The following is a 21,533-nucleotide window of genomic DNA, read 5'->3' on the forward strand; positions in this document are numbered from 1 at the left end:
TGTACATCAAGCAGCATCATGGTCCTTGCAACAACCCACTGAGGCAGGTGTGTATTAGGTATTATTAATGTACATTATTGTAAATGTGGAACTCAAGCACACAGATATTATTTTGCCTAGGGCATCTAATGAGTTCACAAATCTATGGAAAAGTAAATCCTAGCAATTTCAATGGAACTTGCTTCCATTCAGGCAGATGTGTTTAGGATTACAGCCAAAGTTTTAAAGGATTTTCGGTTTAACAACACTGGGCACTGTATTTGAATAAAGTGTGATGTTGCTCAAATAATGTATCTGTTAAATCATATTAATATGCAAGTTTCTTTCTACCAGTTGCTGAAAAATGAAGAAAAGCTTCTGACATCTGTTACTTATCATATGCACTACTGCTTATTTTACTCCTTTCTTGTTGCTTTTTTTTTTAATGGAACGTCTCCACTTTGAGCTTTTTTTTAAACATTCATGCTTATAATCTATTTAATTCTTCTAAAAACTGTTTGAAACATGATGGTGTTGGAACTGATACTTATTCGTTGGGGGTTTCACTGCCCAACACTAGCTTTTCACAATTCAATTACACAGAAACAGTCAGTTTAGTCTGGGGCAGCTACATTAGCCTTCTGCAGTAAAACCACCCAGAGGTTTTGTGCCCCCTTAAAGAATAACCAAGTTATCATGGCTTGAGTTTTTGCAACATATAGTACCTTGGAATAACCTTCTGTCTTTAAAGTGCTGCATGACCCTTGGTTGTTTATAAGGCATATTGTCATTCATTCATATCTACACACTACAGATGGCCCTACAGTTCAGAAGTAAGCTATTCACAATTTAAAGCCCTCTTTCTTGGGAATCTACACTTTGAAATGTTAAAAACAAGAAGAGACAATAATGTTTTTGTTGGCATGGTAACAATCTTGCATGCAGCCTGGGTTTCAGTGGGAGGAGGGGGTTTCTTTCACAAACTAAGGTGACTCTTCTGCTAGTAACCAATTAGCAAAGTCCTTTTCCCCCTGGGTTTGAGGCAAGTCCCTGCCATTTCCTCCTGTCTGTTTACTTCCAGTTGCTTTGTTTTGCTCTCTCTTCTTCCTCTCTGACTTTTTATCAGAACAGACATGTTTCTTTCTGCTTCCTGACCTTTAGACCATGTAGTCACATGGACTGCTCCCTCTTTCAGATGGTTGAGAGATTCTTCTCCCCCTTTTAATCCTTTTACTCTTCTGATTGTAACTGATGATCAATCATAAGTAAAGATGTTTTTCTTTTTCTACTTGAGCTACATATAGAGTGATTTTCGGCTACATGCAATGGGCTAGTTTTATTGTGAAAACAAGGGGTAGGTAGAAGCTGAGATTTTTAGCTATTCTCCTTCACATTTCCTCTGTGTTACAGCTCTTTATGTTTTGTACTTTTACTCTGCTAACTAAAAAGAAATTAACTAAAATTCCTCCATTAGTTTTGAAAGGTACTAAAGAACACAAAATTCTTTAGAATCAGCACGTGTGGTGATGAAGCTCTGTGTTGGAAGAGTTATGGGGAAGCCCCTCTTTCTTTAGAACCCTTTTACTTACTCCATTCAGGCAAAACAAATTAAGAGCTCATGTATGCAGTGGCACTGTCATGAAATTAAGATATGGAGAGAGACGTGGTATAGGCTTTCAACTGTCATGGCAAAGTTTGTGCTCTGCTGCTTTTTTCTACTTACAATGTTTCATAGTCAGAGCTGGACTAAAACAATATGGAAAAAAGCAAAGATTGCCTTTCTTGTATTCCCATGTCCAGATGAATAGTGTGCAAGATCAGCCAAGTTATTATGGCTAATGTCGCCCACAGAAAGTTCTATGAGCCTCCTTCCTGGCAGTAATAAACTCTGCCTAATGGCAAGGGCTAGCTGTGCTCCTTGTAACTTGCTCACCCTCTCTTACTGTCTTTAATATGTAGTAACTTATTTTACCTTTATATTTGGGATAATTACTGGTAAATATTGGTTTGGTTTGGTCCCCTTAGAACTACACCTCTTTCTCTGTATCTGTCAGACCCACTCACAGGGACCATGTGTCTCCACACACATAGCTTGTGAAGCCTCAGACTCAAATAGCAGTGTCACTTCTGCTTTGGTGTCAACCGACAAGAGCAGCCTTATGCTTTCTCTCTGTGTCCCCCCTGCCCGCTACTATTAATGACTTTATCTGTGTAAATATTTATTTCCATGAATGTAGCAGACAAATTCAGAAACAAAAACCAAACAATCTCATCTCCACATGTATGTAGGAAACACAGCCAGAAACAACGTTTGGATAGGAAACTTGACAGTTGAAGAACTGAGCCAGCCAGAGGTGCTGCAAAAAATAGCCATTTTTAGATTTAAGAAATATTCAGGTTGCTTCCAGTTGTCACTCCAACAGCACCAAACTAGGAAGGAAGGGAGAAGTAGCTTCCAAAAGTCAAGTACTAATGAGGGCAGAAGGTTGGTGCTACTCTTTTGGTACAAATGCTGGCAGTACAATGAGAGAAAACTGTTCTACTCTGAGAAAAAGGATGGCAGCAGGTGCTAAGCTATGGAGAGCAGTAACCTTGTGGCTGTTCCTCCTGAATGCAACGGCCACAGCCACCACAGCCCTCCGTTTGAAGGGCGGCCAAAGGACAATTCTCCTTTCCAAGGTGTCTTCCATTTGAAGGCATGTCCAGTTCAAATCTGATTTAAAGGTTACAAAAATAAAGGAGAGCAGGGACTTTATGTAATGCCTGTCCATGGTGAGTACCTGTAAAGCAGTCTGCGCAAGCCTGTACGTAGCTGGTCACCTAGTCCCACACTTTACTACTCAGGTGAGGTGTACTGTAATTCTGCTTAAATTATTAAAACTATTGCAAATTTTGCGTCTGTACATCTCTACTATAAATAACTATATCCAGTTTTATGCAAGTCAGTGTCATCTTTTGTTACTTTTTTTGGTGATGCACCTACTCCTTTCTGATGATCTGCTAGTGGCCTCACTGTTCTTGAGCCCACTCTGGCTCTGCATTCTAAGCCTCTTGGCTGTTCCAGTCCTTCTGAAACGGAACACTGATGGCACTAATGTTTGCTTAGCGTTAGTTTTGTCTAGATGGCTCCTTAACACTGTCAAGGAAAAGCCCTGGCCAGATGAACAGTCAAGGTGGACAGCTCAGGCCACATATCCCCAACAGTTTAAGTCATTTAAAGGTGTTTCACATGATGGATTGCAATGTCAGAACTGATGTGTCATATTTAAATGAGTGGAAAGTGAGCAGGGGGCAATTGGAAATGCTAGTGAGTCTGGAGGAGAGTGCTGTGTGGGCCCCTGGGTTGTCTTGTCCTGCTCCCTAAGCTCGTTTGCTGCCTTCTAGTGCAAAGCAATACACTATTCCACAAATAGTATGTATGAAGTTTGATATAATAAGAGTTATTTAAAAAAGAAAAGGAGGTAAAAAGTTCCACACATCAAGCAAAGGAATTCCCAGGTTCTCCATCAGGTCTTGAAAGATAATTACTTGAAAAGTATAATGACACAAATATTTCATGATAATCTTCAGCATTTGTGATGTTGCGGTTGCATAAGGAATTTTTCAGTTGCACATATAGAAGCACTTGAGAACAGCAAAAGGCATGAATGAGTAAAAGAGTAGAATTTTAGAGACAAATATGAGAACACTGCACACTGGAAGTGGTACATATGTGAGTTTATTTCTCTGTTAGACTTGAGCAGTGAATTTCTACTTTATTCTAAGAGGAGTTCTACATGTGTGGACATCAGTCTCCCTGGACCATGCTGTCATCTATCTTCCATTTTAGATGCCCAGAGTTGTTCCCAGGTGAAGCATGTGAATATTTCCTCATTAAGAATTTGGATGAACTCACAAGCTCATTTATTATAAATGTGTAACCTGCTCATCAGAGAGCAATAGCTTTTGGTTACTGCTGACCTGAGACAGGGCCAAACCAACAACCCCCACACTATTCCCAGTGCCTCAAAGCCATCTATGTTTATTATTTGATTTTCATACAGTTTTGCTTTTAATAGTTAGGAGCTGTATCCCGAGTGTGCATGAAAACCTTCTTGCTGTTCATTTATTTAGATTAAATTATGGTAGCTCCATGCTATGGATCTATGACAAAATAAATAGGATATACATGATAAAGTGTGCTACTTTCCAAAAGCCAAATTAAAGTCGGTTCTGGCATTAATTAACATAAAAGCATTTCTTTTCTTCCTCTTATCTCATACAGGGTAACTACAGCATTGCTTTCAACATCTGACTGTGGTCAGGGAGCTGATATGCTGAGCCAGCCTGCTGTTAGCCCATCAGTATTAAAACATTGTTTTCTTGTGCTCCAATTTGCCTGTCATCTCAGTCTGCTGCCTTTTATTTATACTGTAAGATCTTTAGCGGGAATTGATAGTTGTATTAAAATAGGACATTGGCCATGACTACAAAACTCAGCTATTACCATTATAAATTTAATTGACTGTATTTCACTCTATGCAGCAAATATTTGGATTCTCAGACATCTCAGTTGACTAAGGACTTCCAGATGAGTTTTTAAATAGACATGATCCTCAGTTTCCCAGTTTAGAAAGCAGACTCATGCTCCCATACTGATTCCTGAATTTTTACAGCCAATCTTTTAAAATATGAATTGATCAGGGCAGGAGGCAAGCTCTCTGGCCAAGTAAAACAGAGATGTATGTGGGTGCATCAGTGTGGCATATCCCAGTGTGGAGACATCCAGTGATGATGATGATGCTCCTCTGAATTAGCTTGAACAGGCTGAATGAATCTTTTGATACAAATGGGGTAATATATCTGTAACCAGAAAGAAGTACTGGCACTTCCTAACTGATGTAAATGTAACATGAGAAGCTGCATGCTGGGAATGCATGAAGCACTCCTTTCAATGTGCAGCTTTCTACACAGTCCATCCTCCCTCCCTCATTGCCCAGACTGCCCCTTTTCCTCATCTTGGAACTCATCACATGTGCTCTTGGCTGTATCTTCTTTCTTAGTTTTCTTAGTTCTCCCTTCCCGTATAGTTTTCTTATCCTGTTTGTCCCAAAGTAAAGGGGCCATTTCATTAGATGCTTTACCTCTCTAATTTTATTAATGATGTGTGCGACATTAAGATGCAATGCTTCCATCACCATTAAAACACCAGATTCTCTGGTATTTTTTCTCTCCATTTTTAATGAGTAGATAGAATCCAGATGGTATAATCTCATTTTCCATTTGCTGTTATGACCAACTACCTTTACAAATGTAGGGACTAGGCTAATTAATGGAGAATAGGAATACCAACAGCTGTTAGCTAAGGGCCACTTCACACACTACCCTTTTCTACAAAAAGACAATAACTGTGTGGAAAAAATAGTTTAATAGGTAGGATGATTGTATGGCCCTACTAGGGTGATGAATGCTATAGCAGGCTAATGCCAGTATGACATGGTCATGATCCTGTGCATGCCCAGCAAGAAAGTTACAGACACAATAATTAAAGAGATGACTGCCAACACTAACAACACAAATAGAAAGATAAACAGCACATGCCTGCTTCCCAGACAAAATAGGAGTCCTGTGCTTAATACAGTATATATATTTATATATAAATATACCAGATGGGCGGGATATAAATCAAATAGATAGATAGATAGATAGATAGATAGATAGATAGATAGATAGATAGATAGATAGATAGATAGATAGATAGATAGATAGATAGATAGATAGATAGATAGATAGATAGATAGATAGATAGATAGATAGATAGATAGATAATGTATATTATAAAATAAAGAAATGGTAAGGGAGAGTACACTAGACAACTGGCTGCCCATTATCTACAGAGATGTACAAATACAATTGATTTTACATCCCGAGGTGAAAACTGCTATCAACAGACTTCAGACTGAGTCTTCAAGTTCACAGTATCTTGGAGTTTTAGTTCAGCTTCAGATCCCATAACTACAATGTCCAGGCAGGATGATTTTTGCACTTACTCTTCTTCCTTTCTTTAAGTGGGGCAATGCCCAGCCTGAGGAATAGTCACCAGGGCCCAAAAGCTCATAATTCTGGTATATTTTAGTGATCCAATAAAGGTACTACTGGTCCCTGATTTGGGATAGCACACTATGAGATTGCTTATTAGTACTGCCTCACACTGGTTATGTAGAGAAAGCACCAGTCAGTGCAACATGACAGACAAATAACTCTGAGATATCATGACTCAACCTCATATTCACATCCTTCACATACAATTCATAATAAGACACCAGCAGCCAGAGGAAGAAGCACACAGTGGCCTTCTGAGTCAAGGCCACCATAGCACAATAAGGAGGCAAACAATGACTTACATAGCTGCAAACATTAGTGTTCTCTGTTGACAGGGCTACAAGTTTTCCTAGCACCAACCTGCAAACATCCAAAAAAGGAAGCAAAGATTGCTGCTTTAATTAAATGTAAAGGACCATTTATATACTTTGGTAGATAGAATTATGCATAAGGAACCATGGGCTCCGCAGCACAATGGGTGAGGATATGTCCTCTTCAGTAAAATGTCTCAAATGCCCCAGTGGGAACAGTGCTCCCTATAAGAGAGCAGATGTTTTGCAATGAAGAGAGATGCATGAGAAAGAAAATGGGGAAACAAGCAGGAAGCTTTTTGGAACAGGCTTTCGGATATGCCTGGTAGTTCAGTGGGACAATAGGAATAAGAGAAGTAGATTAAAGTATAGGGAGATGTCAAACCCATTCCTGCAAGACAATAATTGCTTTGCTGCCAATAATATCTAGAGGCAAAAGAGGGGCAGCAAGACTGGAATCTAAACCTGCTTCACATACTTATTCCTTAATAACAGCCAAACTTGTGATGGGAATTGTTGATCATTTTTAGTACCCAGTGCGCTGCCCCTTCCAGCATTTTTGTCCTATTGGGATGATGGTTGATGTGAAGAAAAAGATAGATCCCCCATTTGCTAAGAACAAAGGCAAAACCCAGACAATCACAGTATTATTGAACAAGACCAGCAATGGACTATGTTTTACAAACATGAAGAGGCAAGATTGTCACTCCTCCTGTTCTTTAAGAGCCCATATGCCTGTGTCACCAGAAAGACAGAGAACAGGATAACAGATGCACACGTAATTCTCATTGCATATCTATACTGGATTCTGCTGTGCTTGCTGCCTAGGATTAATTTTAGAAAGGCACAAGAGCTTAGGAGGAAATGTTGCCAACCCAGGTATTGCTGCTGACTCTAGTGATTGTCTGCATAAGACTCAGGAGAAGTATTACTGCATGTGTAATTGGGATGATATCTGTGTGGTTAGTTGACTATTGGAGATATAAAGAATGTGGAGAAGGGCACAAAGTTAAGGGAGCAAATTACACATGGAGCTACATAGTGATAAAATGAATGAGAAAATGTTCTCTGCACTTAGTGATTTTCCATTCTAGTCCCCAATTGTAATTTTGGCAGTCCCCAAGAAGTTTAAGTTGGAGAAGCCAACTTATAGCAGATGAAAGAAATCATGGAGTTGTAGATACTGTCTTTAATTACTGTTCTGATCCAATTACCAAGCAGTCCAATTCGGCCAACACTATTAGCAGCAGAATGACATTCCATATTTTTCTGTGTTTAAAACATCAACAACACTTTTTCCTAAAATCATTAGAGGAAAAATTGAGGGTTGTCTTATACACTGAAGGAGATACAGTCAATGGGCAGCCATGAGAGGTTGCTGAGTGTGGTTGCTCCTTCGCCTCCATCTCCTGCTGCCGCCACTGGGCCTCACCTCCAGCTCATGCTGCCACCTTGTCCTCTGCACAAAGGGAGCCTGCGAGTGGCACTGGAGGAGGTGATTGTGTGGCAGTGGCAGTCAATGGGTAGCCACGAGGGAGTGGCTAAGTGCAGCTGCTCCTTTGCCTCTGCCTCTGCCAAGGGTCAAAATTGAGGGTCATCTTATACATTGAGGGGTCTTATACATGGAAAAATAAAGTACTACATAATTTTGAAGGTGCTCTCCATAACCTTCAAGAGCACATGGCAGAACCCTTACTTGCATCTGAAGTTTTGTTGCCTGTATACTTTTGTTCCCTTTCCTGTGTACTTACCTTCTGAATCCAAATTGTGTGGAATATGCTCCTATAACCTGCAGATAAACGAAGGGCATCCTTTCCATATTGTAAGTAAACACATTTTGAGGGAAAGGCACTGTATTAGTGGATAAATGATTTGTACATTTATCAGTGCTTGGGATGACGATGACGATGGACAAATGTGCAACTCTGCCTGGATCCAAAAACTAGATGGAATAGAGTTTAAAAATGGCAATATTATAAAATCACTATCAAGTGATGCAAATTATAAATACCTTGGAATACTAGAAGCAGATAACATCATGCACACAAAAGTTAAAGAACTGACAAAAGTGGAATATATCAAAAGACTGCAGAAAATCTTAAAATCAAAATTAAATGGTGGAAATCAAAGCCATAAACACATAGGCAGTTCCAGTGATTAGGTACCCAGCTGGAATAATAGAATGGACTCAAAACGTATTTGAAGAATGGGATTGAAAAACACAGAAACTAATGAACATGCAAAACACACTACATCCACAAAGTGATATGGATAGATTATATTTACCATGAATAATTGGAGGCAGTGGTTTACTGCAAATACAGCAGGTAGTAGAGAAGGAAAAAAGAAGCCTAAATTATTATATCCATACAAGCAGAGAGAAATTACTTAAGGTGATGAAAATGGAGAATATTTTGAAAACAACAGAAACAAAGGCTCAGTATAAGAAACAACAACTTTAAAATAAATTAAACAGGTGGAAAAATAAGCCACTACAGGGACAACACCTGAGAAATATTGATGGAAAGCATGATCATAATTCAACATGGGCAGCTGAAACTGGGGACCCTTAAGAAAGAAACCGAAGACTTGATTTTTGCTGCACAAGAACAAGCACTCCAAACCAACATGATGAAAGCTAAGATCCAAGGAATTAGTGCTAACAGCAAATGTTGACTCTGCCAAAAAAAGAGAGATGAAACTGTGTCACACCTTACAGTATCTCTGAATGTCCAAAGACTGCACAGAGGGATTACAAAATTAGACATGACAGAGTGGCAAAATCAGTGCCCTGGTCATTATGAAAAAGAAATAACTTACCAGCCTCTAAAAAACAAAAAACAAAACACAAACACCCTATGGGAGCACCAGGTAGAGAAGGTGTCAGAAAATGACAATGTCAAGATGCTATGGGATTTCCGGATCCAAACTGATAGGTATCTTGAACATAACAAAATACAGAGATCTGGCAATCAAAACATCTCGCTTATGGATGAAGCACACACACTTCAGTGGTCCTCATAGTCACTGGGGCTTTGGGAACACTATCAAGAAATTTCACACAGTACAGTATTATAAGTAGCTGCAGATCTCAGAAATAATACCATCAGAGCTAAAAAAAAAAAAAAAGGAGAGAAGAAGGCAATATTAGAAACAGCATACATACTGCACCGATATTTAACTGATACTTTGGTTTTTGGTTACAAGTTGTATCTGTTATACAATACCAGTCAATATTTTTATAATTTTGATTGACTATGCCTGGTGCTTTTGAACAACCACCACCATCTTTGAACTGCAGAGCTGAAAGGGACCCTATGGATCATCGAGTCCAGCCCCTGTCAAGGAGGCACAGTGGAGAACTGAACTCCCAACACCTGGCTCCACAGCCAGAGACCTTGTACCTCCACTTTGAGTACAGTACAATTTTTCTTCTTCTTGGCTTACCTATGTGGAGTGCCTCTTTTTTCAATCCCAGTTGCAGCAGTGCACTTTGGGGGCACAGTCTTTAGAGCCCTAAGCTGGAGCTTCTTTAATGACCTACCCAGTTCCTGTTATGTATTCTGAGTTTTAGAATCATAGAGGCATAAAGAGGCATTTTTTAGACATAAAGAAAGAGCGATGTGCCCCATGACAGATTCCTTCATGTATATCATGATGGTGTGTTATGACTGGCTGAACAGTTAGTTGGAATCCTGTCTTCTGTATCAACTGTGGGGATGAAGAGAATAACGTGGAGCTGTGGGGCAGAATAATATTGAACTGTCCATTGATTAAAATTGGGTTTTAAAACAACAACACAATACCTCTCCTAGGAATAAAGTTATGAAATCACGTAGTAATGCATACGTCTGAAGGCAGGAACAAACCTTGAACAAGCAGGTACTCCATTCTTCCGCTCCACTCTCATAGCTGCCTTGAATCATTGTTGTTTCACTAGTGAAAAGTTGCACCAGCAACAGTCTTCACCTGACATTAGAGTATTACTATGCTAGTGTAATTTTTATTGTAGCTACATAGCACTGTCTTCTGCAAGGCACTGCAGAAACAGTTTGATGCCTGGTGGATGAATGAGTTGGGAGATTGTATAATAAATACAGAGATCAGACTCCTGCATGTAAGGGCATTTCCACTAACATACCCATAGTCTAATAAATATCCAAACAGTAGCTCATTCATTATTAGTTTTTGTTTGGGGAAAATGGTATCTCACTCATTATTGTAAACACCTATGCTTACAGACAAATATCATTTTCATATAGTAAAATTATAATATGACAAGTTGGTCTTAAATTTTGAGGTTTCCTGTAAGCCACAGCTTACTCAAAGTTGAGTCAGAACAAGAAGCAAGCGCAATTATGTCCCATCAGTAAGGTCAGAAATGTTTAGGGTATAAACATCTGCTGAAAAATGGGGAAATCCTGTTGCAAATTTTTATGCCAAGTGCAACTCAGATCAGGCTCCCTTTTGCCCTAGGGAAGCCTTTAAAAAGTGAAGACATGGGTGGAGAGTATTTAAAAGTAAAAAACTGCTGCCAGATTGGTGATCTCAGTGATAGTGATTCTGCTGTGATTTTGAAAAAAACTTTAAAGGCTTTCCTTCCCCATCCCGAGGAAGCTTCTCCAGAGCTAAAAGCTTCTCTGGAGAAGCTTTTGCTCCAGAGCTAAAAGGAGCCCAAAACATGGCAGTAGAAAGCTTTAATTCATGTAAATCATATGTTTCTGGTGCCTGATCTGAGCTGCACCAAGTTTAAAGTTATACATCAGGATTTTGCCTAATAAATAAATCTCAGGAATTGCCATTTGTTACAAACAAATAAAATTCATTCGTCTGCAGATAAAATATGATCCAGTTCAAACAATGCATCTGGATTTCAAAGTACTCTTAACAAAACCTCTTATCAAAGGCTTCAGATATATATAAAAACATAAGATATTATGAAAAGGATTGGCAGCTGGTTAAAAAATACAGTAGGCATAATTGGTATAAAATATAAACAGTTGCATCTCAAAGCCACTTTACACAGCAGGTGAGTTCTTTTCCCAACTGTATGTGCCAGAAATGACTTTATAAAATATGGAGAACTATACATTCCTTATACTCAGAAACATATTAAGGTAGAAAGTGACTACTATAACTTCCTTCTGCTCCCCAGCTGGAGTTTACTGTTTGTTTAGCGCATAGGTTCCCAAACTTTTTTTGCCTCGTAGACCACTTGCCGACTTATTTGTTTTCCATAGACCCCCTGCCTACCTATGTGTGTGCCCATATAGCTCAGTAATGAGAAATGACAAAATGTCGTCGATCCCATTTACAACACACCAACATTTGCCATAAAGTTTTACCAGTAATTTTATGAACTTACACACGAATGTAGCACACCACAATACAGATAGTACATAGTACCTAATTAAATAATATTATGAATTATTATGTACACAGAATCTGTGTTTGGTGTAATTACGGATTGCCTAAATATTTATTACGATCTGCCTAATGGGATCTGCTCATGTAGACCCCCATTTACATCTCATGCATCCCCATTTTCTCTCTCTCTGATGTGGACCCCCAGCAAGTCAAAATCGACCCCTGGGGGTCCATATAGACCACTTTGGGAACCTATGGAATTTAGCAGTTTTCATATCTGCCTCAGGTCCAGGGGAGGAGATCTTCTCAAACAAAAATTCTAGGGCCAAAGAGCATATGAGACCTGCTGATGCCATCCTTTCCGTGTCCGTAGCACCCTTTAATCTCGCATAGAGGGCTGTAGAAGCATAATGGGGTTTGTGCAGATGTCCTTCCTCCCCTCATTCTTCTGTGAGACAGATGATGTTAGAGGGGATGACCATGCCCAACATCACCAGATCTGTGGCTGAACAACTGACTTGAGTTTCTTCTCTCAGTGCTTTGGCTATGGACCCAGCTTTGCTCTTCCTCTTTTCCCACAGAAAAGAAGGAGAGATGAAGCAGTCTTAGCTAGAGTTAAGGGAAACAGAAGAAGCCTTTCTGAATAATGTGAGAACTTGTGCACACATTTGGACATCTTTTGGACAACAACAGTGCCCTTTTGGTTGATCCTTCCACTATGGAAGCACTGTTGGATTGCTTCTGACATAAATAACAAAGCAGCAGCTGATGTTTGTATAGGAGCTAACTGAATCCTCACCAAGAGACTCATCAGGCTCCTGAAGGCAGGTGTGGGGACAATGAAAGGGAAGGAGTTTTCAACTATGTTGCGAAATTGGCACATGAAAAGTCACATCCCCAACAGTTGAAACTACTGCCTCTCATGACTGGTTTCAGAATGGATGTTCTGCTGACTCCTACTGTTTCAACCTGGATTGTGCTGTTAGTGTAGAAATACCAAACTTCGGAGGGAAAGCTGTGGCCTTCTCTATATTTTGTGGGCATATAACAGTGGTTATTTAAGAAGTGGTATGTTCAGTGTCAGCAAACGTACATTGATTCCTACTATCTGCATCACTATAGAACACTAAGTTCTGAACACTCAAGTTCTGTTCTGGAAGGTACATGTGTGAAAGAATTACCTTCTAAACGAACTAATCTTATGTGAAGTCATATGTTCCTGAGTTGGGGAAGTAAGGTATATAGACCTCAGCGGAGGCTGAGTAATTAGGGCTGGTGCCCTGCTCTATGGCTAGAAAGATGGTAGAAGTCATACCTCCCCACCCCCACAAAGATATGACTGCATGGAACCTTGGTGAATTCACATAAAGAACCATTCTCCAATTAAGTATTATAGAGCTATACTGCACTGTCATTGAAATGGTTATGCAGAAGGAAGGAAACAAAACCAGAATTATTTACCCTACAAATGACTGATTTTCCATCCATCCACACATAATCAGTACTAGTCCTCACTGATAAGACCTTTCAAAGGCTGGCTCTCATCCTGTTTGCAACTTTATACAGTCTATACTAATGTCACAATTTCACAATAAAAATTGATGATGTTTCAAAAACGTGAATACTCTTCAAATCTCCCCCTTAAAATAACCGGATAATACACATCACAAAGACAATATCTAAATGTTGCGTATGGCACAAATTCTATGGAAGGGGGGTCTGGAAAGATCAGAAGTCTCTAGCCTTTAATAACAGACTGCTGAGGAAGGACAAAGATAATGAATGTGTAGAGACACTGCAAAGAAAAACAGTACTTTACTATTCCAACACACACATCACACTAGACAAACAATAGAAGGATGTTGAAAAAGAAAAAAGAGCTATCAAAATTGGCAGGCACACTAACTCTTTTTTCCACAGCACAAATATTTGATATTTAATTTTTGATGAAAGAACTTAATGTTCCAATGGGTCTTACATGAAACTATACCTTTATATTACATTTATATACCACTCTTCTACTAGCATAAAATTCAAGGCAGTGCATGTTTGGTCTCCCATTCGCATATCAGACCCCGGACTACTTAGCATCATTGCTAAATGTCAGGCGTTCAAAACACAGCCTGCGTTAAATTGAAAAGAGATGTGATTCACAGATATTCTAGTCAGAGTGCAGGGATGGACAAAATGGGATAGCTGATGTGTAGACAAGGGTCCTTTGAGAAATGTTTGCATACAATCCAGGGTGAAAATGAAGAAAACAAACTTATGGCACAATGGTCTGCTTAGAAGCAAGTGGCTGAATTCATAGAACTCATGCCCAGGTAAATACAATTAGGATTGCAAGATTGTAGCTGTAATTTATTTATTTAAAATCTTTATATCCCACTTTTCTTCTAAAAAGAACCCAGTAGCTTACAGTATTAAAAAAATATTAACAACTAAAAACAATAAATTATTACAGTGTTTAAAAAGAATTAAACAAATATAATAGTAAAACTAGTAGGTAAAAACAGTAGTAGAAACACATTAAAAACAACAGAAGCACAAAGAATCCTTTAAAAAACTCTCTTAGATAACAGATTACTAAAGGAAAGCATGCCTGTAAAGAAGGGTCTTTGCCTGCTTGTGGAAGGACAACAAAGATGGGGTCACGCTGGCTGGCTTTCTGTGGGAGGGAGTTCCATGGCTTGGGGGCAGCGACAGAGAATATCTTCTCCTGTATCCCCACCAAACCTCCCAGAAAGCTAGATTAGAACTGAAATGACAGAATATGTTCTATGAAGCCATATCTTCTCTGGCTCCATGTTGCACATGAAGAGGAACTTGAGGTGATGAAAATTATGGAGACAGGGCTCATGGCACATACAGTAAATGGAGAAAACTTCATAGAAAAATCCTGCCCTCATACTTTGCTAACATTCATCCTGTCCCAGAACCCAAACACATAACAGCTACATGGGCACCCCTATAACTAGAAATGCAAGGACAAAGCATGAAGGCAAGTCAAAGAAAGAATATTTTTTTTTCATGTCTTTGAGTGGAATGGGAAAAAAATCTAGGGACATTGGGGAATGTAGGGGAAAAAACACAGATTAAATATTTTCTCTTTTGGAATGTGTTAAATACTTTTAAGATAAGGTTTTACTCACTTAGAATGCCAAGAAATGTATAGTATGAAAATTTATATGTAACAGTGGGCTTGCCTACATGGCTTGGCTGCAGCAGGCAGGAGCAGGCTAAATAGGGATGCTAGGAGGTTTGGTATGCCATTTGGTGTGACCTTTGCACCCAAACGATATATGAACCTCAAGCAACTCCATTTGGTTCACACCAACCTGCTGTCAGTTTGCCAGTATTGTGAACTGGCTTAAGCACAGAGCCACTTCAGGATATTGAAAAATTAAACACTTTCTTGACTCCATGGAGGGGCCGAGGAAACAATTTTCTGTGTGTATGTGTGTGTGTTAAGTGTATTAGAGATGGGAGTTTTTTCCCCTCATGGCTTTATGTTTTCAAGAAATATAATATCTCTACCATACATGAAAAGTCTCTCCCCTTTTCTAACCTCCACATTTAGGTAAGATCATACAAGCCACACTAGATTAGACTAAATGTTTATCTAGCCAAGCCTTCTGTTCAAAAGAGTGGTATTTGTACTTTCAAACTAAATGCCCATGGAAAGTCCATATTCCATAACAGCAGTCCACTATCACCAGCACCACGGATGTCCAAGTGTCCATCTTGGCTTTTTCAGTCTCAAGAAGCTAGTGTTTGCTTCTTTGATTTTGCCTCTATTCCTTACCTTCTTCCAATCTAATAGAAGAATCCCTCAGTCTCCCTACAGAGAAATGTGTGTCATTTCTCTGCTGGTTCCCAGAAGTGTGTGCATGTAACTGTGACAGTTGGCTGGGGCTCCTTGTAGTTTGTCTCATGACTGCTGTAGTTTGCTTCTCTCTGGCCAGTGCCTGTTCTTCCCAAAGTGTACCACTTTTATAGCTTTAATGGATGAACAGCTTAGAGCCTGCATGTATTTTTATGCTGGGTGTGTGGCATTGCCTCTTTTTATCAACATTGAGACATCAGGTGCATGAATCTTGAACATTCATTGTGTGTGAGAGGGAGATTGCTACTGTATCCATAAGTGATTTGTGAGATTTGTTGATATCATGGATGTTGTGGACATGCCTGTGTTTTTCTGCTTTTGACTTTTGCACCAGTGAACCAAATGAAACCAGCTAAGCTACACTGATAGTGTGGCTACGTAAGTACCTATCAGCACGTTGGAACAATAGAAAGGCTTTGTAGTTTCCAGAGACTCCTCATATTCTGTTGCTTTTGTGCTTATCTCCATCCAGCTTTCCTTCCTTCTTCTTTCCAACTCTTTGATTTCAAAGGCAGTTAAGATGTGGATCTCCAAGTGTACGCTTGCCAATAACTCTTGGCTCCAAGGCAAGACTTGCCCCAACAAGCAGAAACATGTATAACACAGTTGAAAGAACCTTAGATTTTAAAGACTTGTTTAAAATGTACAACAGTGCAATTTTGATTAGTGATGGATGGTTTAATTATTTATTTGCACAGCACAAAATGATGTGTGTGTGAGGGCGCAGCACTGAGAAGACGCTGATATGGTGGGAACGTTTTCAGGGAAACTCCCTCCTTGCTTTCCAGAAACCTCAACAAAGAAAGTGGTTGGCCTTACCTGCTTTGTTACCTGGCTATGCAGGCGAGGGCGACTGCAGGCGGAGCCCGCAGAGTTCAGGCACCAGCCAGTGAAAAAGCAGCCCCACCTCCAGCTGGTCTTGTGAAGGAGGAGGCGGAGCCCTCGCTCCGGGAAAGGTGGTGCTGGATGTTTGACTGATTCCTCTTACAGATTAGTTCACCTTTAGCCCCGGGGCCCCGAAGCAGTTCACACCTATTCCTGAGGAAAAGGACATGACTCAGTGGAAGGGCGAGTAACTGCTGGAAAAGAGAGTCGAGACCGCGCGTTTGCGAGTGAGCAGGAGAGTTTACCTGTGTAAACCGTCTGCTGGCAGCGGTGTGTGATAGCTGCCCCCCTAGTGTAAATAGCCTCCCTCCGACAGCTCTAGACGGACCAAGGGGCCAGAAAGGGGACTTCCCGGGAGAGAAACGACTCCACACAATGAACAAATAAAACGGGAGAGCTGAAATGTGGAACAGTCGGGTGTGTGTTTGTGTGAACTGGAGTGGGGGTGGTGCACGGGAAAGGGAGAGACACTGAGCGGTGAGGGAAATCCGGAGAGGAGGCGAGCTGCTGTCGGTTTTAATGGTGGCAATTCTGTGGAAGGCATTGAGTGGAAGAGGGCGAAGCAGGGAGGCACCCGAGTAATGAACGGGGGAGGGACCGCGAAAAGTGTAGCCCGGAGTGTGCGTGGACCAGCTCAGTCCCCGACACTATCGTAAGCAGGTTTACCCAACAACCATGCCTACTTCTCTCAGGGGGCTTACTCGCAAGTAAAACGAACCCAAGACTGCTGCGCAAAAGGGGCAATTCTAAGGGGCGCAACCCTGAAAGGTAAGTGATCTGTGAAGTACCCGCGGATTTTGCCCCGCCACTATGCATGAACGTACGCCGGGGGGCGGCATGTATGTGTGAAAAAGAGCCGCATACGGAGGAGCACTGGGACACACAACTCTTTGGCCGAGCAGCGTTAGCTGTGGTAGGCATCGAAGAAAGGCTGCGTGCAGAATCCGAAGGGAGATTCTGGATGAATGGAGCGGTTTTTCTGGCAGGGAAGGCGGTGAGGAACGCACAGTGTGACCGTGGGGTTGGGGGTAGGTGGGAAACAGAGCAAGGAAGAGAAAGCGGAGCACCAGCCCAAGGAACGGGGTGCAGGGTTAGCGACGCGCGCGCGAAGGAGGTGGCTATAGGCGGGCAGGCGGGCGGGTGGGCGGGAGGCACTCCTGGGCTCTGCGGGCGGGCGGGCGGGCGCGCGGACGGGCTGGTTGGTTGGCTGGCTGTCGCTGGGCGCGCGCGGCGCGAGCCTTGCTGAGGCGGGTTGGCTGCGCCGGCGGCTCTACAGGCGGGAGGGCGCGCGCGCGCGCCCGGATTGCGTGGTCCCGCGAGCGAGCGAGCCAGCCAGAGAGCGAGCGAGCGAGGTAGTGTGTGTGCGAGGAAAGGGAACGGAGGGATTTTGGGAGCTGCCGGTGTGTGCGTGTCACACGAGGGAAAAAAAAGAGAACGACGGTGGCGGAGCCCGACGCCAGCGGCTAGTTGGCGGGTCGGAGGAAGGCAGCATGCGGGTGGCGGCGCCCCGGGCGCGTGTGGTGAGTAGTTTCTTGGCGTCTCTCGTGGTCTTGCTGAGCACTCGCCGCCTGTTGAGTGCAGCTTGTCTTCACCTTTGGTGAAACAAAAATTCAAGGGGGAAAAAAAAAATCTCTCAAGAGTTGCCCGCCGCCGGATTTCAGCTTTCCTCCAGGGCGAGTTGATCTGAATGCACCGTCGCTTTCCGCGGAATCAACCCCAATCTATTCCCTGGGGCAGAAATGCTGCCTCTCTCCTTCCCCTTGTCCTCTTGAGAACCTTCTTCCCCTTCAGCGCGGAGGAACTCATTCTCCCTCAAAGAGAACGAGCTTTTGGGACCAGATCGAGTCCGGGTCATGTTGAGTAGTGGTGCATGCAGGTAGGGGATGGATCCGGCCCGCCCGTCCATCTCTTACCTGCTGCCGCCATTCTCACTCGATTTCTTTTTTGTTTAGGATTCCAGCTGAGGGTCGTTTCCCCCTCCTCCTTCTCTGCACATGCACCGAATCTGGTCTGCATTTTTCTGAGCTGAGCCCTTCTTGTATGCTTTTGGTTGAGGTTATTACTTGGAGACATGGGCTATACCTGTTCTGGAACTGTTGCATGATATAACGTGTATTTTTTTTTCTCCCTGTCTTTCAAATTTGTACTTATGGCAGGCATAGCCCCCGCTATTTTTGTATGTGCCTGAAATGGTGGCATTGGTTGGAGATATTCATAAAAATGCAGTTAAAAAAATGTAGAGACCTCTTTTCCTGATTGTTCACTTGAGGAGTGTTGAAAATAAAGCAAGGATTTCCCTAATCGTTGAAAGAATAAAAAAGAAAGCATCAAGTTTCCAAATATTCCTGTAACCCAGAAAGATAAAATTCATTTTTCCATATGAATGGAAGTGGCCCGGTGACCCTTCCCACTGGAAGACGTAATACACCAGAGTCATTGGTAGTGCTTGGAAGAAAATTGGTCTCACTGTATATTTTTAGACATGATCAGTCTGACTTTACCTGTGGTGCCTACAACCTAAGACTTTCAGGGTATGGAATGTTGCTTTGCCTGCTTCTCTGCCTTCAGACAAATGTTTAGAAACAAAATCTTTGGGTTTCTCCCAGGTGTACCATACAGTCTGGAAAGAGAAGCAGTGACACCAATGTAGTAACAGCCCTCAAACCAGATGCTTTCAGAATTCCTGCTTCCTCCTTTCAAACTACAACCAAGACTGTTGGGCTTTTTATCTTTTGGCTTTGTTCTTTCTGACTGCAGATTAATGGAAAGAAATGGGAGAGAAACAATGGGTTTCTTGCCATTGGTTGGACTGGTTTGTGGTTTTGCACTCCCAGACAGCTTTAGAAAGGTGCCTTCTTGGTTCAAAGTCTGGGCTTAGTGTTGTAAGGTAAATATGGGGTAATTAGAAAACTGCCTGAAACACATTTTTGCTGTTTATCATTTAGTTTTCTTCAGAGGAAGGGATGTTTAAAAATTACAGTGAACTCCATGAATTCTTAGCTTTTGCATGTTTTGTTTCTGCTCTTGGAATAACACTGATAGGCAGAAACAATGCAAGCAGATTCTTCCCCCCCCCCATAACATTAAATAGTATTTGGCTGTGAATATGAAATTACTGAACACATTCAAAGAAAACAACCTTGCTTTTTTTTTTAAACCATACTGTAATATAAAATGCAAATAGTGGAAGACTTTTCCTTGGAATATGGTGAAAGTATACCCTGCTACTGTAAATTCGTTTTTCTCTAATATTCTTGTGTGCAAGATTTAAACTTTTGCCCCCTGTTGGACTGGCAGGAGTACTTTAGAAGAGAAGAAAAAGGACCCTTTTAAAATGCAAATGGTGTAGGCACTTTGTCAGCCAGCTCCCACTCAACCTGTTGGTTTCTTTTTAACTGAAGCAATGACTGGCAGATTGTTGAAATCGCTGTACTACTGAATTATCAGGAATGAGAGCAATGTTTTTAGTGCTGCACTTGCCAGTTTTTAAAAAAAGCTTTATGTGCTGTGCAAGAATCTGAACTGTGAAATCCCATTCATGAATGACAGTTTACTGTTGTGCAAGGCCATGTAGCTGGCTGAAATACTAGTACAACAGAGAAAAATAAATTTATGGAACTCCCCTCCCCCCATATCCCTTGTTTCCATAAAACATTTTTGGCTCTTAGAAGCACGCCTTGAGCCCTTAAAACAATCTCCATTCTGAGAAACGTGTTCATACTTAAATATATGAAGGCTGATGGTCTTTAGCAATTGCTTCAATCTGTACTTAAGACCCATACCTATTTCCATTATCATAGATGCTGTCAAGATCTGTGATAATGATTCCATCTATCACAATGGCCATTTGACATATCCAGAACTGAATTATAGAATGATTTGTTCTAGGCATTGTGATGCAATCAGGATTGAATAATTAGCTGTTTTGATTTTTGTGGTGTTTTGAAATATGGTTGACTCAAGCTTGTATGAGTTAGTTAGCTGCCATCCCTTCAACTTCTTAACCTCTTGTCCATTGATATATTCGTGCTTTCTCTTCTCTTGTACCACCCTCATCCTGTCCTACCATGCTTTTAGAAGACAGGGAGGGACAAGAATGGATATTAATGCATTGCTTCCACACGGCTGCTCCCTACCTCTGAAAGGGAGATTAATACCTCCATTCACTGACTTCAGAGCTTAGCTCAGTATTAACCATGGTGAATTTTGGTGGCTTTGCCAAGGGCTGTCTCTGTGTTTCCTATATAACTTTAAAGAGCTTGCTTGGTTTCCTGGAGGCAGTTTTTGCTCACCACAAGTGAAAAGAGGAGTGTCTAATTACAAATCTGCAGAATGGAAAAAAGGAATGAGCAAACAGGGCGTAATCCAACAGGAATGTCTCCTGCTCAAGTCTCACTCAAAGAAATAAGAATGCAGGAGCATAAGTGATTTTGTAGGCAATTCCAGTTAATTTCTCTTAGGCTTTGTCAGGAGCAGTGTCATTTTATTTTGCTTCTGCTAATCACCATATATGCTCAGCTTTCAAAAGAAAATCTTACATGACAGTTTTAGATTGCCAACACTGTAGGCCGCTCCTGCTTGTCACTAGAGGTCCTAGGATGACTACCTTCATTTTAAAAACTGCATTTAAAAACCATGCTGATAGCACTCATTACCTTGATGCCTGACCCTGCAGTGGTCAGTTTTATGTTCCTGTCACTGAACTTTAATCTTTGGTTTATTGCTTGCCCTGGTGTGATTGTTTTAGTGGCTGTTCTAAGAAAACCTACATTTGTGAGTGTGATTTAAAAAATTCAACTCTGTAAATAAGAAATAAATGCAGCCTGCAGCAGCCAGCCTTGTAATCTAAATAAGTGGTAAAGCACTGCCAGTGTATTTGAGTCCATGAAAGCTCATGCTACAATAAATTTAGTACATATGAGCTTCTGGTGAGTTACCTGTAATCCCCTAATTTTGGGGGTGATGTGTTGTTTTGCATTCATCCCATTTCTAGAAAAGCTTCCTTAGCAAAGCAATAAAACAGC

At 41.2% G+C, this 21,533-nt stretch overlaps 1 protein-coding gene across 20 annotated transcripts in view; it reads left to right on the forward strand.

Annotated features, from left to right (window-relative positions):
* Nucleotides 1–16,622: 16,622 nt before the first annotated feature.
* The window catches only part of PTPRF (protein tyrosine phosphatase receptor type F), a 653,187-nt gene continuing 648,276 nt past the window's right edge, over nucleotides 16,623–21,533 (forward strand). For 14 of the 20 annotated variants that reach the window (XM_078392785.1, XM_078392784.1, XM_078392793.1 and 11 more), the window contains exon 1: nucleotides 17,889–18,029. The gene's annotated coding sequence lies outside the window, so the exon portion shown is untranslated. Of the gene's footprint in view, nucleotides 17,278–17,888; nucleotides 18,030–21,533 lie in introns of those variants that run through there. The other 6 variants (XM_078392786.1, XM_078392790.1, XM_078392795.1 and 3 more) reach the window with 2 other exon arrangements.

Source organism: Pogona vitticeps, chromosome 4 (assembly GCF_051106095.1).
Source record: "Pogona vitticeps strain Pit_001003342236 chromosome 4, PviZW2.1, whole genome shotgun sequence".
Lineage (NCBI taxonomy): Eukaryota > Metazoa > Chordata > Lepidosauria > Squamata > Agamidae > Pogona > Pogona vitticeps.